Source organism: Paramormyrops kingsleyae, chromosome 10, assembly GCF_048594095.1.
Source record: "Paramormyrops kingsleyae isolate MSU_618 chromosome 10, PKINGS_0.4, whole genome shotgun sequence".
Taxonomy (NCBI): domain Eukaryota; kingdom Metazoa; phylum Chordata; class Actinopteri; order Osteoglossiformes; family Mormyridae; genus Paramormyrops; species Paramormyrops kingsleyae.
In genome coordinates, this window is record NC_132806.1 from 29,234,007 (window position 1) to 29,245,451 (window position 11,445).

General features: G+C 46.1%; 1 long non-coding RNA gene across 2 annotated transcripts in view; it reads left to right on the forward strand.

The window, feature by feature from the left end:
- LOC140593334 (uncharacterized) overlaps positions 1–11,040 on the forward strand; it is a 14,402-nt gene extending 3,362 nt beyond the window's left edge. The window contains exons 2-3 of one of the 2 annotated variants that reach the window (XR_011993639.1): positions 9,487–9,643; positions 10,799–11,040. This is a non-coding gene — a long non-coding RNA (uncharacterized lncRNA). Of the gene's footprint in view, positions 1–1,999; positions 2,318–9,486; positions 9,644–10,798 lie in introns of those variants that run through there. The other variant, XR_011993638.1, reaches the window with a different exon arrangement.
- Positions 11,041–11,445: the final 405 nt, after the last annotated feature.

The following is an 11,445-nucleotide window of genomic DNA, read 5'->3' on the forward strand; positions in this document are numbered from 1 at the left end:
GTCACAGGAATCAGGGGTTAGGTGGATGGTTATCGCTCCTCTGCCTGCTGCCCCCCCATTTTTCTCCAGCCCCCCCTCCAGGCCTTCGGTGTGGAGACGGCACTAATAAAAGAGCGGAGACACGGAGCTCGCTGATTGGATTACAGAGATCCGAATGTCCCCATGCTAATCGGGTGCATTATCTGGCGGGTGGTGCATTAGGTGCATTACTGCGGGGGCCACGGAGGCAGAGCGGCCCGGTACCTGCGAGCCAGTATCGCGCCGGGTCCCCTGGGAGCAGCAGATAGCGCCCATTACTGTCAGCCTCATCTGCGCCTAATTGGCACAGATAGGAGCCCGTCGCTACCGGGGAGGCCCTGGCCATCCGATTTAGGGCCTTGATAGGCCCGCTAAATATTTAATAGAATGGCTTAAAAACAACACAAACCAACAAGGAGAGAAAATCTCTCCCTGGAGGTTAATGAGTGCTGTGCAAATGAGTGGGGGACACAGACTCGCGTGTAGAGGAGCAAGGGACAAGAATGGAGTGGTTCAAACAGTGGCATGGCATGGCATGGCATTCGAGCCGAGTGGTGGGCAAGATGGGACTGGTAGCTGTGTCGGCATTAAACACACCAAGCAGCCTCAGCCGATCTAAAGGACCGCACCTGGAGAGTGACACCGGCCCTCGGGAGCACGCCATGAGAGCGACTTGGCCCTTGGGAACACGCTGGCCCTCGGGAGCATGCCACGAGAGTGACGCGGCCCTTGGGAGCATGCTGGCCCTCGGGAGCACGCCATGAGAGTGACGCTGGCCCTCAGGAGCTCGCCACGAGAGCGACACGGCCCTTGGGAGGACGTTGGCCCTCGGGAGTACGCCATGAGAGCAACGCGGCCCTTGGAAGCATTCTGCCCCTCGGGAGCATGCCACGAGACTGACGCGGCCCTTGAGAGCACGCTGGCCCTCAGGAGCACACCGCGATAGCCCTTGGGAGCATGTTGGCTCTCGGGACCACGCAATGAGAGCGACGCCGGCCCTCGGGAGCACGCCCAAGAGTGATGCCGACCCTCGGGATCACGCCACGAGAGCGATGCAACCCTCGAGAGCACGCTGCAAGAGCGATTCGACTCTCGGGAGCACTCCATGAGAGCAACGCCGACCCTTGGGAGCACGGCACGAGAGTGACACTGACCTTCAGGAGAAATTTACTATTACTAATTTAGAGTAAACAAAACCATTCTCCAGCGATTTGTATTGTTACTGTTTTCTATTGATTAGCATTTAATTTACACTTAAACAGTTCAATAGGTTCTGGACTATCCAGAAGGTTGTTGGAAGATGGATGGATGGATGGATATGAACATTCTTTGTCAGAGAATTTGCCAGTTTGCTTTATTTTACTTGTAGAGTTTCCCTTTAGGCAATGTGGCAAAACTATGTGGACATCAGGGAATTCTGAAAGGGTATTAATATGTGTGTTAATATGAATTTGGTCCGGTTTTGTTGCTATAACAGTCTCTCTTCTTCTGGGAATGTCGCTATATTGCTAATGGGATTTGCTTCCATTTAGGTTGTGTGTTGATGCTGGGTGATCAGGTCCCTTTCTATGAGCTTGCATATCCCCCCACTTTGTAACCAAACTGGCTCCCAGACATTTTGACCTTCACAGTCACCTCACTTGCAGTTGACCAGGGCAGCTCTAGCAGGACAGATATGTGGCGAACTAACGTGTTGGAAAGCTGGTGTCCAATGATGGCCACAAGTGGAGAGTCACTAACCTCTTCTGCACGACCACCCATTCCGCTGCCATAATTGGAGATTGCATGGCTGTATGCTTAATTATGTACCTGTCAATAATGGGTGTGGCTTAATTAGCCTCTAATTAAATGGGGTGTCCATACGTGCCCTGTAGTGAACACCTATAAACAGAGATCATTACAGACCTGAGGGTGTGGCTGGAGACGGCATGGGAACCTTAAGGTTTTAATCCTGCTCTGGGATTCGGTCTCTTCGCTGCAGGTCCAACGCTGCCAGCAAACCGACGGCTGAGATTTATGACCCTGACATGACTGAGACCTGACCGCACTGCAGTCAAATCGCTTTCGGATGTCGACATCCCTGCAATAATGTCCGAGCAGAAAATATCTGGCTGACTTTCCCAGCAGCGGCGAGCGTTTACGTGAGCGCTCCCCCTCCCGACGAAGCTTGTCCACGTGTGAAATTAAACGTTATCTTCACACCCGTCGGTGCATTAAAGCTTCTCCTATGTGAACTCCAAAGAGCGGTCACCTAATGGCTGTGCAGACAGACCGAGATCCATACTCGTTTGCCCATTACTCCGGCTTTAATTAAATGTAGCGCTGATACATCTCGTGTTTACAGTAGAGGCGAGAGCTGAGGCCAGCATAAATAAAGACGCTGGAGTGACTCCAGAGAGGGGGAGGAAGAGCGATGGAGTGAGAGAGGAACTGCGGCCAGGATGGAAGGGGCGGGATGATGTGGTGTCTGGAATATCGGGATGGATAAGTTGGACCTGGGGGGCATTTCTGCTCCTGATCAGGACACCTGATAGAGCAGGGAGAGGAGAGTGACTGGGGGACAGAGGACACGTCAAAAGTCAAAGTGTCTTTCATTGCCACCTTCAGTTATGTCATATGTTGGTTCATACACTGAGCTGAAATATGTGTCATGCAAAATAAAAATAAGTAATAAATAAGACATATGGTAACACTTGACAGGGTTAGGGTTAGGGTTAGGTTTAGGGCACAAATACCTAGTAATAACCCAGTTACTACTGAAGTGCAAATCATGAACAAATATAGCGCTATTTGAGATAAAAGATGCATCATGATTAATGATGAACAAACATGAGATCAGTATTTTGCTTGTGTTGTTCATGACTCGTTCCTTCAGCAGTTCACAAAGGTTTACAGAATTAACAGGTATAGTAACAAATACAGTAACTGCTTGAGATAAAACATGCGTCACAATTCATTAATGATCAAATTAACATGAGATCAATAATAATAATAATAATTGAGGTTAATACATAAGTAGTAGTTTAAGACTGTATTATTTGTGCCCCATCAAGTAAAGTGTTACTAGATATTTAAAAATAATGTAAAATTCATGTTTTACATCATCAACACAGATATACAGTTAATCAAATGATTGTTGGGGAAAATTCTCCCTCAATACTGCCCCTTTCACATTAATACAGTACCGGTCAACACATTAGGGTGCCATCTGTTGGGGGTGGGGGCGACTTAGCAAACCAATTACACTTTGTGCTGGACGCTGTAGGTGCTCCTCCTGCCAGCGTGGGGGCGCTAGCGCTGAAGCTTTTCAGGACATTGCCGGCGGTGAACCTCGGCCAGGGCTCCGCATGGGCCTCGGGCAGCACTGCATTTATACAAACACGCGCAAAGAAAATATCATTCGAGTAACCCTTCCCCTCGACAACCACATTCACGCGTACATCAGCGTTCACATTCACGCCGCCGGTAATTTTCCCGCCGCTGCGCACACACCCCCCCCCCCTGCATCTTACTCTAAAGCCCTTGTACTTGTTAACTTCTCCATCTCTCGTGCTCATTCCCCTCTCCGATTCTCCTTTTCTTTTTATTTTCTTACACGTCTGTGTTTTTTCCCCTTTATTATTTATTTTGCCCCTGTAAATTATTAGTGTGTCAGCTTTACTGAGTGGTGACAAGCAGTAATTCGGGTGATATCCAGGCTATTAACTTGTTGACACTTTGGGGTCAGTTTGACGGCGGGCTAATGCTGAGTGTGACAGAGCGGAACCTCTTCATTATCCTGCTGTAATGTTCTCCTCGCTGAGGGCTTTCTCTTTTTCTCTTCCTCCCCCCCACTGCCCCCCCACATCTGCCCTCCTCATTTCTATCCCTCTCACCATCTCTCTCCCTCTACAGGAGGCCTGATGAATAAATGCCTGACTTTGTACTTCTTCCCCAATCCAGTCGGTCTTTTCTGCCACTCACCTGGATATCTCCCACCTCCTCTCTGCTCTGATTACGGTTCTTTTTTTCCTCCATCCTTTCATTCTGTATCTCCATTTTCTTGGTCAGGACCAGCCTGTCATTTCTTTTTATCAAATGTGAGTTTCTTTTCAGTTTCATTTTTTCCCCCAATTTGCTCCTTGTTTGCTCAGGTCAGTCTTACTGTGTGGGACCCCGGACGCTCCAGACTCCATTTCCCACAATCCCACACACACCGAGCTCCTTGTTACATTTTCGTTAAGTGGCAGATTGAATTAGCAGCTCTGCACTTGGGATTCTTTTCACCGTCACGGTCACAAGTCGCTATAACAACCTGCCCATTCACCTCTTCTATACATTGGTGACTTTTGCAACCAAGGGACTCAAAAATGAGACAAATAAGAGCAAAAATTTGTGCTAAAGACATAATATCCTGCAGTCTGATATTCATTGATGATAAACTCTTAAAAAGACATCTGAACGTTTAACAAAAGTGTCCTGACAAAACAAATCTCTGTCTCTATTTCCGTTAACTGAGACTGGCTGACACAGGCAGTTCTGGCCGCTAGCAGAGACAATAATGGGCTTGCAGTGTGATCGGCTGCTGGCTGAGGGAGACTCAGACAGGGCTGCCTTTCATCGCAAAATACCCCCAAGAAATGCCAGGCAGGACATACCCAGATAAGCAGACATCTATCACCTGTTACCACCTGTCTCATGAGGGTTTCAGCTGACCAACCTCCCTACCTGGGACTAAGATGACATATAGGAACACATACACAGCCATTTGTGTTGACAAAATCAGAAATTTGGGTATAATTTTTTTTGAGCGAATGTCTTTCCTCTGGACTTCATACATTTTTCATCACAAAGAAAGGCCGTAAATAAGAACAGAGACTGTGAAGAGGACTGAAACATGACAAAGAGACAGAAGGGATAGTGCGGAGAAAGAGAGGCAGATGGATTACAGAAGAATAAATGGGGACAAATGTAAAGACATGGAAAAAGAAGAGAGATGGGGATGGACAGAGAGATACAGATAAATGGAAAAAAGAGAGATGGGGATGGACAGAGAGAGACAGATGAATGGAAAGAAGAGAGATGGGGATGGACAGAGATAGACATGGATGAATGGAAAGAAGAGAGATGGGGATGGACAGAGAGAGATGGATGAATGGAAAGAAGATAGATGGGGATGGACAGACAAATGGAACAAATGGAAAAGAGAGAGATGGGGATAGACTGTAGACTTTATACCTTTTGTTATACATTTGACATCCTAAAGAAAGGCATTAAATGAAGACCAGGACTGTGAAGGGGACTGAAAAATGCAAACATGGACAAACAGACAAAGAAAAGGGATGGAGCAGAGAAAGAGAAGCAGATCAACAGAAAAATGAGAGGGGACAGACAAAGAAAGACAGACATGGATAAACAAAGAACATGGACAAACGGAAAGAAGTGAGATGACAGAGAGAAAACAAGGACAAAAGGAAAGGAGAGATGGGGATGGACTGAGAGAGGGACATGGACAAAAGGAAAGGAGAGAAACAGGGATAGATTAGAAGAACAGCACAAAAGAAAGAAAAAACAATTGATAATGGTGACATCCAGGAGGGATGGGAAGGGTAAACTGAGAAGAGGGGACTTGGAGAAATGAACGATGCTTGTTCTGCTTTGCCCCACTGACTGTACACGGACTGCTGCGCTCTCTTCTATTCTCTCACTCCTCTTTCTCTCTCTCACTCTCTCTCCCTCCTGCATGAGTCCCTTCCTCCATCTCTCTCATCTCCCTGCGACTGCATTTGCTGACGCTGACAAGCATATATTACTCCTGCTCATTCCACATGCGGCAGGATTTTAAAATGCATTAAAGGACTTATTTGCTGAAAATTTAATGTGAACTGAAAATATATATATATATTGTCCAAACTAAGCAGCATACACAAGGTGCGTACTGGGTGCAAAGGGTGTGTGTGTGTGTGTGTGATTCTATGTGTGTAAAGGCATTTATGTATGTGTGCGGGTGTATACAAGTCATTAAAATGTGTGTCTGAAAGCTGATAATCCAAAACACTCAGACAGACCCGAGTAAACTGTTCCTATCTCAAGTAATTACACAAATGGGATTTAAACAGTACAGATGAATGTATCAGAGCAATTAGTTCAAATGGATGGTCTCTATTAATATTTTCAAACCACAAAACATGTAAATGACAAAGCTGTATGAAACTAGGCATTTAAACCAATTTTTCCTGTCTTATTTTTAAAACTGCCATGAACTGCAGAAACACTTTGGTAATGACTAGCGAATATCTGTGGAAATATATGACTATTGTGAACTTTTAACTAAGAACCGTTCTCAGCTATACTATGCTGAAAAAAAACATCCCGTGTCATTTTAAGCAATACCCACATAAAGATTATAAAAACGTTTTATGAAATCAAACGAAAATGTACACTCACAAATTTACAGTACCAGTCAAAAGTCTGGTAAATCTTCTGTACCCACTTGTCCTATTCAGGATCATGGAGTATCTGAAGTCTATGGGCACAACCCAAGGAACAACCTAGGATGGGGCACCAACAGCCCACCACAGGGCAGAGTCACACACCTACGGGCGGTTTGGTGACTCCGTTTAACCTCAGTGTGTTTTTAGACTGCGGTGGAAAACTGGATTGCCCAGAGGAAACCTCACAACAACAACACAAGGAGAACATGGGAGATCCACACACATGGAGCTACACAATCTATGTTCTGATCAATGGCACAATGGCAGAGATGCAATCCCTGGTCCCAGAGGGAGGGGGCAGTAGTGTTAACCAATGCACCGTCGTGCCACCCTAAGACTGGGCACACCTTCTTAAAATAATGTTTTTCAACAAATAACGACCCTAAGTTGACCTCGAGGTTATTTAAATACTGAATCACATAAGCAAAGCGATGGAGTGCTGTGACAGATGACCTGGCCCCCACAATCCCCCCCGACCTAAACCCTACAGGGCTGGTTTGGGATGAGTTGGATTGAGGAGTAAGAGCAAGGAAGCCAACTTGTGCCTAGAACTTGTGGAACAACCTTCAGGACTGTTGGAGAAGCATTCCAGGTGGCTGCATCTGGAACCTGGTTGAAAGTATGGCAATATTCTGCAGTGCTGTCATTGAAGCAAAAGAGAACTATTTGTCTAAAAGAGTCTAAAATTTGAGAATGTTGAATGAGTCCCTTGGTAGTTGATATGTAGTTGATGTTGATATTGGTAGTTGATATTTGATATGTATTGCTTCATTTCATCATAGTCATTTACTATAAGATGAATTGCAGCTAAAATAGAGGCAAATGCACTAAAAGCTGGGGTGTCCAGACTTTTGACTGGTACTGTACAGTCAAGTTCGATTTGTAGAGAGAACATCTCTGAAGACATTGAAATTGTATGTATCTATTTAAAGTTCAAAGAAAACAGGACGGAAAGAAAGTCCAAATTGCATGTGTCATCAAATAAAGTTACTTAACCACTCCATATAATAACAGAAAATGACAGACTGTCCCATCCCTCAAACAGAGCAGCTGCTGAGGTCTTGACAGCAGCGGAATTGAGTCACTCAGAAGCAGCACAGCATGCAGGTACATTATTCAATTTTCAGAACTTTAAGAGGTTTGAAGAGCTGTTTTGTAGTACCGCTGTAGTTTTCAAAAATAAGAAAATTAACCTTTCAAAACAAATCTCAACAACTGAAATTACACTGATGTTCCTTTGAATCACTTGAGTGTTCATCATGTTTGTGTTATACACCCAACCAAGGAATAACTGTGACATCACAAAGGAGCCTGTACTTGTATTTGATTCTGTTTCTTAAGAAAGCCGAAGACATTACAGCAGTATATTATGGTGAGTTTAGATTTTATGTTCAAAGCCATAGAGGAGCTGCTGGAAGAAAATGCTATGAATATTAATCTACACAAAGTTCTCGTTTGAATTTATTATCATGAGGCTGCTAATTGTCCAGCATCATGAAGCCCCAGGGCATAAACATGGAGGGCTGTTAGACTGACGCACATCTCCACTGCAGGCGTGTGGAGACACTCCATTTTCACACTGGGATGGACTGTATGGCTGAGGAATCCTCTCTGAAGTGCTCTGATAAGAGGAAAATCAACTGCAATGAAATCAGCTGGATTTTATTTGGAAAATTCTCCAGCCTGACAGACCCTTGAAAAATGATCGAGACTGTCCAATTTTTTTTTTTAAATCTGAAATGAAACAAACTTCCCTGAAATAAGTTACCAGTAAATAAAAAATCGGACAAAAAACCGTCCAGGCTGGCCAGACTGTCTCAATTAACACAAACCTCTGACAAGCACAACTAGAACTGAAACAAAAAATGAGAACTGTCTTACAGTACAGGCAGGGATCTCACCCTGCAAGCAGCCTATGACACAGGTTGAGCTGCTCAGACTATTAGTAGCAGTAAACTGATTAGAGATTAGGGCAGTGTTTCCCAACCCGGTCCCTGGGGACCCACTGCAGTCCATGTTTTTGCTCCCCCTCAGACAGTCTGATAGAGCTGTGGGAGGGGAGCAAAAACATGGACTGTCTGTGTGTCCCCAGGGACTGGGTTGGGAAACAGTGGATTAGGGTCCTGTGCAGAAGAGAGGAGTCATTAGGTGACATCATCATTCCAGCGAGGGCCCTTCCAGCAGAACATACATGATAAGAGTGTCGTCTTTTGTCACAATGATACATGAGCGCTAAACCTCGGTTGAATATCTGTGCGAAGAAAAATCTATAGAAAAAGAGGAAATGGGTCCAGCTCCTTAGGGAGGCTCAGCAATTAAAAACAGGGAGTGGGGAATATTCTTAACAAATGTCAAGGTTATTAATACATCTGTAGCCTTCTTAAGTGTTTGTTATTTTGTGAAAGAAGTCAAGGTGAAAACGCAGCTTTGGTTCAAATGATTGTGCGTGAGTGATTAGGTTTGTATTACATTGTGGGGACCAAATGCCCCCCACAATGTGATAAAAAAATCTATCATTTTGATGTTATGGGGACCATTTTTTCAGGTCCCCACAAAAATCTGAGAATGCAATCAAAAAAATTTAAAATGTTAAAAGAATTGGGCTGGGTAGGGGTTAAGGTTGTCATGATGGGATTAGAGTTTTCAGCATAGAAATGAATGGAGAGTCCCCACAAAGATATAATTACAAGCCTGTGTGTGTGCGTGTGTATCCACCACAATGTGATAAAAAAAAAATTGACGTTATGGGGACCATTTTTCAGAGAGAGAAGCTGTACACATGTGTACACGAGCCATCTGTGCACAGATGGATGTGTGGTCATAGCCTGGACACCCTCAGCACACTTCAGTGACACACTTCAGTGACACTTGTGGGTCTGGGAGGGGTACGCCAGGTGGAATTGCCCTCCTGGCACTGGGGCCAGAGTCCCACTCGCAATCGATGTCCATGTCATGTTCATGCCGTCGCTCACGGAGACCTGTGTCCCCCTGACAGCCCTCGTTAGTGCCTCGGCATCCAGCTGGGAGACCACACGGCGCCCCCTGGTGTCTGTCCCGGGCGGCACGGATGGCCGTCAGGATCCTAGCAGTGGAGCTTATTGGGGAACTGTACCAGCCATGAAGAGTTGGCGCCGGGGAGGAACAACGAGCAAGTGAGCCCCCATAAACCAATCCTAACCCCCCTTCTACCCAAATGCCCTCCCCGGTATGGCATCCATGCCCCAACCCCTCCCCCACCCTCATGAAAGTCTTGAGCCGGGCTGTCAGACCTGTTACTCCGCCATGTACCTACAAAGACAGGCTGGGAGAGGAAGCACCTTCTTCAGGGCTGTAACAGCAGCGACGGATCTCTCCCGCTAGCGAAGCCTTTGTCTCCTTAATAGCTACATCTCCCATTGCCCAAACCAGTATGTTTTTAAAGCATTGCCATGAACACAGCACCTCCAAACCCTCCCCCCTCACGGCGCGTGTGTCTGGGCCACTGCCAGCACGGCGCAAGGCCGTGTCCGGCACCACGGAATTGCCGGAACACTCTCTACGTATCGTTAAACATCCGTGCGAGGCCGCATCAGAGCGTGCCAGGTTAATATTGCGGGGATAATAAAGGCCAGACAGAGACAGATAGGCTATGCGTGTGAAAATTTCGCATCCACGTGGCCCACTGTGTCCTTGTGAGTAAGTGGACACGTGTCACAGTGTGTATGAAATAACGCGTGTGTGTTTGTCCATGTGAAATACGGCCCGGCTGATGTCTCAATAATGTGTATTGAATGGTGTCTGAATGAGACGGGACGCTGGGTGCTGAGACAGGCGAACCAGCACTGTCCCCGGGGCCTAATCCCCTTTGCATTGATCCGGCAGCTAATCAGAGCTGCCTCTCCCCCTGATTAACTCGCATCCGCGTGACGCTGCCGGGATCACACATACTGACACGCGTGTGCCGGCAGACACGCGACTCAGCCCTGTCGCAGTGACGACTCCGCGTTGCATCAGACAGAAAAACTGAACGAAATTTTTTTGCAAAACTGGGGCCGTGAGTTGATTATAATGTTGATATATATCTCTCTCACACACACGCACACAAACAATCGGAAGTTAATTAACAGCACTGATGATATTACCTGCTGGCTGCCAGGTCCGGTTGCAGAAGGCCTTGCTCCGGTACCCCGGGGATCAGTACTTAACTGGACCGGCTGCAGTGAAAAAAAAAAAAAAGAACGAACTCGGCAGTAAAATCCTTAAGTTGCTTTGAATAAAAGTGTCAGCTAAACAACTAAGAGTAATGAAGTGTGTTTCTGTTTTATGAGGTGGACACTGGTCCTTTTCGAGCTCCTCAGAGTCGCACAGTACCCACTGCACTGTCGGAGGTACTGAAGAACTCACTGGAACACTGTAGGAAGACCCGAGCTACTGAGCCGGCCCAAATGTCTGGGACAGTTCGGCGTGGATCTCCACACGCCAGCAAGGGCCGATGCTCACCCGGAGCCTTCTGTCTCTCCAATGCTTCACAGTGAGCATAATTTTCTGCCAAATAAAAACAGTTTATGGATCTATTCTGAGGTCTCATTCTTCATGACCCAGTGTTTTTACAGCGCCCCAGTAGATTCTGTCAGCAGATATAAGGAAAGTAACACTTCTGGAAATCAGACTCAGATTATCTCTGTGGAACTGATTTATGGAGTCTGCAAACGTGGATTAAGAGGTGGGTGAGCTGAACGGTGCAGCGCCTTGCCAGGTTCTGGTAAAGCTACGGATTTTTACTTTTGATTCAGTCCTTCTGGCACTATCTGCATTTGTCATTTCTACTCGCATTTTAATAAAAAAAAAACGCTAAAACACTGATCCATAGAATCCTTAACCAACTATCGAGTTTTTACATTTATCAGATGGTTTTATCCAAAGCAACATGCACTTTTTCTGAAGGTGGGATTAGATTGTCCCTGGAGCAATTGGG